Genomic DNA, 7,820 nt, shown 5'->3' on the forward strand with positions numbered 1-7,820 from the left:
ACCCGCCCAACCCACACCGTCCCCAGCCTACCCACATACACCCGCCCAACCCACACCAAGGTCCGCATTTCTCAAGATTCCATAGTCCACCGCTTCATAGAAACTGATGTCGACTGAAAGCAGACAACATACACGGCATATCATCAACCACCAGCGTCAGTCATCTGTTACGGCTCATCTTGTTTAAAGTTTAGGTCTAAAGGCTACACCTATGCTATTGTGGCTAATTTTGACCCTATATATTGAAGAAAATACAAACCTTCAGTTAACCTTAAATTTTAAACAAAATACAGAACTTAGTAAATGAAAACATTGAGGGTATATATTTATCATTAGGCTATAACAGTGAATTTGAAACGCAGAAACTTTCAGATTTAAACATTTTTAAATTAAAAATTATATTGCAGAAGAGTAAAACATTTATCCCTACAAAATTGTAAAGAAACTTAGCATCTAGTTGAATAATAGGGATTTAAAAAAATAAAATCCCAAATGTTATAAAACTGGTATGACTTTTCACCGCCAAAAACATTCTTTCAGCACTGGTTTTCACAAATATTATATCGCTTTCACTAATACAATATACATCCTGAAAATATAACAAAAAAAATAGAGAGGGGTATTAATCAGAGTATTATCTGTAAAGTGGGATATTTTAACATATTATTTATATTACAATCTAAATTTATTAGGAGTAGGAGTCGGTACATTTTTACCGACTGCGACCCTAATGACCCGTGACCTGCTCCCACGACTCTGAACTCGTAGTTGAACTCTAGGACTTCATGACTATGACTCCACGACTACGACTCCACGGCATATATTTCACAGGAAAGGTGATGGGAAGGGGGGGAGAGAGAGAGAGAGAGAGAGAGAGAGAGAGAGAGAGAGAGAGAGAGAGAGAGAGAGAGAGAGAGAGAGAGGGAGGAAAAGAGAGAGAGGAAGAGAGGAAGAGAGAGAGAGAGAGAGAGAGAGAGAGAGAGAGAGAGAGAGAGAGAGGAAGAGAGAGGGAGGAAAAGAGAGGGAGGAAGAGAGAGAAAATCAGAGAGAGAGATAAAAAGCAAATTTCTCGAGAAAGTAATTGGGGCAAGTCATGAGGATGAGGGTGAAGAGCACTCAACCAGACGGCAAGCGATGAAGGCCGAGATAGAGGGCCTCTCCTCACCTGACACACTGACAGGGTTGAGACAGGCAAATGGCAGTGTGGCGAGACACCATCACTGAGGAAAAACATATGCATGAGAAGAGACAGAAAAGAGAGAGAGTGTGTGAGAGAAAAAGAGAGAGGAATGGTGGTTCTGAGAGAGAGAATATATATATTATATTATATTATATATATGTTGTTGAATATGACCGAAAGAGTAAGATTAATGATTCTAACACGAATCTTCTCAATATTTCTTATGATTTTCTTAACTGTCGAGGGAAGTTGAAAAAAAATAACTCTCCAAAGTTCATTTTCACACTTTAGTATGGTCTGACGCCTACAGATGCGTTTCGCAAGGTACTCCTTACATTTTCAAAGACTAATTTACAATGCATTTGCAAAGACTTATATTCTCTTTGGGTGAGGTGGTATAGGACGTGAGTGAAGTGAGCAAGTTGATGAATGGCATAACAATGGATATTACTAGGGTAATACAACATCCACCCACCAGTGCCACAACAGTACCATAACAGTGCCACAACATCCACCCACCAGTGCCACAACAGTACCATAACAGTGCCACAACATCCGCCCACCAGTGCCATAACAGTACCATAACAGTGCCACAACAGTGCCACAACCTAGGTATCTGAGCTCTGATGTCACACTCGTGTCTGCACGATTGAGCGGGTCTTGCCAACCGGTTTGGTTAACGCTGCGTCAAACTGGTTAGGCCAGGAAAAGGCAAGGTAAAAGTTCTTCATTAGTAGTTTTGTCAGCATAAATAAATGCATTTTGATTTGCATTTTAGCCATGCAATTAACGATAATTGGCATGACATAGTTAGCTGACCATTGGAATGTTCTCCTCGTTAGCGTTCATAATGTTGATCCTTGTAAACACATTGGTATGATTTATATATCTCTAATGTTTCTCTAACACTCCCTTCTTTAGTGTTCCTCTAATACTTCTCTCACTAATGCTCCCCTCTTTACTTTCACTATACATTGGCAGATTGTATCACTATACATTTTACAGTGTCTGGTAACCTCCAAATATACAAAGTTTCCTCTGAAACGTTCCTCACAATACAACTCCCATTGTAAACCTTCTCACTGTAGAGTATTACAACGAACAACGCTCTATAAAGTCCATAATTAATTAAAGTTTCTCACTGTTCAGATACAGTAAGTTCCTCACTATACAGGGCGGTTCAAAAGGTTTCATACAAAGATAAAAATAAAAAAAATTCATAAATTAAATAATGTTCTCTTTATATTGATCTTTTTGAAGCCTTGGTGTACGAGGCTACTCGAAATGTAGCCTCGTACAGATATTATGTAGTCACACTAGCGTGTCTATAGTCTTGACACAAGAGTCTTGAGGAAGACCTGGAGACATAGTGTGGTGATTAAAGTTACACTTTGATAAATGGGTGTAATTGTCCCCTGGTTGTGTTGTTCCTGACTGTGGATGGTAGCAGTAAGGTGGGTGGCGGGTGGTGGTGGGGACTGGCTGAGGACCCCCAGGTGTGGAGTGGGTCCTTGTCACCACCTGGCTGAGGACCGCCAGGTGTGGAGTGGGTCCTCGTCACCACCTGGCTGAGGACCGCCAGGTGTGGAGTGGGTCCTCGTCACCACCTGGCTGAGGACCGCCAGGTGTGGAGTGGGTCTTCGTCACCACCTAGCTGAGGACCGCCAGGTGTGGAGTGGGTCCTCGTCACCACCTGGCTGAGGACCGCCAGGTGTGGAGTGGGTCCTCGTCACCACCTGGTTGAGGACCGCCAGGTGTGGAGTGGGCCCTCGCCTCACCTGGTTGAGGACCGCCAGGTGTGGAGTGGGCCCTCTCCTCACCTGGCTAAGGTGATGACATGTAACACACGTCACATGACCTGTGACGCGTGTCGCAGGTCATACACGTATTGCTTTTGCCTCGCTTGCAACATGTGATCAAACGACTAAAGGAGGCTGGAGAAGGCCTATTGGTCCATGTGAAGCAGCTCTTATTGGCCCATACTAGGCTGCTCCTATTTACATCTCGGCCCCATGTTTCACTGATGGCAATGATGTCGGGATTTTTATCCTCAGCAAACGCACATAATGAGTCAAATATATTTACTAGGCTTCTGGCATTTGTGTAGAAACAGTTTAAACTCCTGAGGTTGTTCCTGGGAGCTGATAGTTTGTTCCTGTGTTTAACATGTTCCTGTTCTGTACATTGTCGCTCTGGTTTTGTACCTGTTTGCCGTCCGAGATATATAGAGTTAAGAACATAAGAACATAAGAATGAAGGGCATTGCAAAAAGCCTAATGGCCCATACGAGGCCGCTCCTATTTATATCCACCCAATCTCATTCATATTTTTTTATTTGCTGATGACATAACCTTCATTTTCTCCAGTCCTGGCCCTCTTGCTCTGAATGTTACACTGGATAATAAACTAGATATACTGGATACTGAACTAAATAAAGTCCATCTTTGGCTAACTGCTAACAAACTCACCCTTAACATTCACAAAACTTTCTATATTTTGTTTCATAATAAATCCTCAGATCAAATTAATCTAAGAATAAACAATATCCAAATTAGTAACAAAGTAGATGCTAAATTCCTTGGTAAATTCATCGATAACAAGCTAAATTTCCAGGGACATATTCTAAATATAGCAAAAAAGTTTCTAAAACTGTTGGCATTCTTTCTAAAAACAGATATTATGTACCTCGCCCTGCCGTGGTGACGCTCTATTACTCTCTCACCTATCTTTATCTCAGCTATAGTATTTGTGCTTGGGGTTCTACTACACAAAATCATTTATGTCCTCTAATCACTCAACACAAAGCTGCTATTAGAACAATATCAAACTCTGGCCCCAGACAGCACTCGGTACCCTTACTTAAATCTTTGAATATGTTAGATATTAAGTCAGTGCACATCCTCTCAAGTGCACTCTATATATTTAAAATTGAACTGTAATGCCACTCCTGACTGTAAACGCTTCCTAGAAAGTTGTAACAGAACTCATGGGCACCACACCAAAAACAAACACCTTTTTTTTTTTTTTAAGATATATAGAAGAGTTGTTACATTCTTGTACAGCCACTAGTACGCGTAGCGTTTCGGGCAGGTCCCTGGAATACGATCCCCGCCGCGAAGAATCGTTGTTACAACCAAGTACACATTTTACTGTTGCGTTAAACAGAGGCTACAGTTAAGGATTTGCGCCCAGTAAATCCTCCCCGGCCAGGATACGAACCCATGACAAAGCGCTCGCAGAATGCCAGGCGAGTGTCTTACCACTACACCACGGTGACTGTAAATTTACCTATTTGATATTCCAAGAGTGCGCTTTAACCAAACTAGAAATGCTCTACAAATCAAGGGACCCAGAATGTGGATATAACCTTCCCAATCATGTCAAAGGCTGTACCTCTACCAACCAGTTTAAGAGTAGAACTAAGTACTACCTAATAAACTCCATGTAACCTACCTTAACCCCTAAATATCAACCCATGTCTTGCTATTTTCAAACAATACTGTTTGTTGACCAACTTGTATAATTGCTGATTTCTGCCATGTCCCTCCCCCCTTATTTTTTCAGTTTTCAACACAATTTATACTTTAATCTCAATTAGTATTAAGCTTTAGTCTAAGTGAGTTTTTTCCCCCACACCTTGCCCGAAACGCTGTGCGTATTAGTGGCTTTAAGTATTGTATGTACTAGCTCTATATAAAAATCCAGCATTATGTTTGTAACTCATCTTCTATTTATGTACTTTTACCTGAATAAACATTTTGAATTTTGAATTTGAACATTTATTAGTTAGAACTAACAAGGTTGAAATTGAAATTGAATTGAAATTGAAATAAGTTTATTGAGGTAAAATACACACAAAGGGATGAGGTAGCTCAAGCTATTCTCACCCCATTCAGTACAACGTGTTAATATATACATAGACACACATCACAAATAAACATATTGCCAAACATTTTGAGAGGTAAACTAACAAGGTTAGACCTATCTGACTCCCTTCTCCCTGATTTATAGAAAACGTAAATATTCTCATACTCGCAGGTAACTTGTGTTAACGCTCCCTGTCAGTCCACCTCTATGCAACGTTTAATATTCAGTTTACTTGAGTTAATTTATTAAACGCTTTCCTGTGAGCGGTAGTGGACCTAATACCCAACAATATCAAATGTAAAATATTAAAATTATTGAATATTAAATATTTAATTTAAAAAATAAAACTCAAGAGTCATTACCACAGTCTATCACAGAATAAGAAAGTAATTAGAAACAGACCAATGCAAAAGATGTACAGTGACCACAGCACAGCAATTGCAACATCAGGATCTGCGGGTTGGTACAAGAATTCAACCATCTACGAACCACTTAGTTTAATGAAAGGGAACAGTAGAACAACAGAAGTACACTTACATCGCATCAGGCATGGATACCCATGTGCATGGGAAATAGGCTTACAGGTTCCGGAAGATGAGAGGAAATGTCAGCACTGTGGAGAAATGCCCGATAGACTACCGGAACATTATCTAACACAGTGCCCAGTTACAAACCCATTAAGATTTAAACTTTTTTTTTTTTTGAGATATATACAAGAGTTATTACATTCTTGTACAGCCACTAGTACGCGTAGCGTTTCGGGCAAGTCCTTAATCCTATGGTACCTGGAATACGATCCCCTGCCGCGAAGAATCGTTTTTTCATCCAAGTACACATTTTACTGTTGCGTTAAACAGAGGCTACAGTTAAGGAATTGCGCCCAGTAAATCCTCCCCGGCCAGGATACGAACCCATGACATAGCGCTCGCGGAACGCCAGGCGAGTGTCTTACCACTACACCACGGAGACTGCATTCAACTTGGATTCACGGAGACTTGGATTCAACAGATCAGAAGTTGTTAAACACATGGGACAAAATCTTACTGAAGCGACCATACGAATCATAAATACTCATTTATGACGCCCAAGTAAAACAGAAACAAGCAACACTTAGTGGGTCAGCCAGAGGCTTAGGGCCCGTGCAGGAATATCCCTGAAAAAAAAATCCGATAGGCATCGTATTTTGAACACTGCAGGGGGATTTGGGAAAAATATGACCAATAGCCGTTTTCACTAATTTGCATATTTCAAGTATATAAAGAAAGAATTTAAAACTCCAACTATAATTGTTGGATTGTTTAGTGGATATTAGTGACATTTCAACTGGATTGTCACTAATATCCAGCTTGCTAATATCTAAGCGTGTTAATAATAAATTGTGCGCCCCCACCTTGTGCAGTCTCTGGTTAAGGATTTGACGTCCAGTAAATCCTCCCCGGCAGAATACGAACCGAGGACAAAGTGCTCGCGAAACGCCAGGCGGGTGTCTTACCAACTACACCACGGGAACTGCTAAAGCAACCCGTCCTCGACTCAAATTCATTACATCCCAGCCCGTCCTCCAAACAAAGAGCCAAAAGTGATTCCATGCACCCGCCAAACCCCCTCAACTGTTTATGAATGAAAAACGGTTTACACACGACTCACAACTGTTGACGATCGAACAGTTCAAATATAAATCATGCCCGAAACGCTTTGCGTAATAGTGGCTTTAGGCATTGTATGTACTAGCTATACCTATAAGTTAAACAATCCTTGTAAATATTTATTGTATGTATGTACCTTACCTAAATAAAATTGTATTGTATTGTATTGTATAGTTCCAGAACAAGTGCTTCACTGACGAATTTTGTTCGAACCACAACGCTGTAAATGCTGCACCCACGTACTACAAATACAAATTATCGCCAACAGATCCAAAACACCTAACCTAACCTATGCTTATATATGCACAATATGCTAATATATTATAACATTAATTTATATTTGAGAAAATTCGCATTTCGAATGAATAGCATGTAAAAATTTATGAATGCGTCTGTGGGGTCGACCACTGGATGTACAATACAATACAATACAATTTTATTTAGGTAAGGTACATACATACAATAAATATTTACAAGGATTGTTTAACTTATAGGTATAGCTAGTACATACAATGCCTAAAGCCACTATTACGCAAAGCGTTTCGGGCATGGATTTGTAATGGATTTGAGTCGAGGACGGGTTGTGTGTAAACTGTTTTTCATTCAAAAACAGGGGGTTTGGCGGGTGCATGGAATCACTTTTGGGTCTTTTTTTGGAGGATGGGCTGGTGTTGTGGTTCGAACAAAAGTCGTCAGTGAAGCATTTGTTCCGGAACTGCTTGAACGAAATCAGCTGTGAGTCGTGTGCAAACCGGTGGAGGACGGGCTGCGTTCTCCCCAGATGCATTCATAAATTTTCAGCCCGTCCTCCATACAAAGACCCAAAAGTGATTCCATGCACCCGCCAAACCCACTGTTTATGAATGAAAAACGCTTTACACACGACTAACAACTGATTTCGTTCGAACACTTCCGGAACAAGTGCTTCACTGACGACTTTTGTTCGAACCACAACGCAGTAAATGCTTCACCCACGTACTACAAATATAAATAATCGCCAACAGAACCTAAACACCTAACCTAACCTATGCCTATATATGCACAATATGCTGATATATTATCATATTAATTTATATTTGAGAAAATTCCTGTTTTGAATGAACAGCACGATAAAATTTATGAATGTG

This window comes from Procambarus clarkii, chromosome 14 (assembly GCF_040958095.1).
Source record: "Procambarus clarkii isolate CNS0578487 chromosome 14, FALCON_Pclarkii_2.0, whole genome shotgun sequence".
NCBI lineage: Eukaryota > Metazoa > Arthropoda > Malacostraca > Decapoda > Cambaridae > Procambarus > Procambarus clarkii.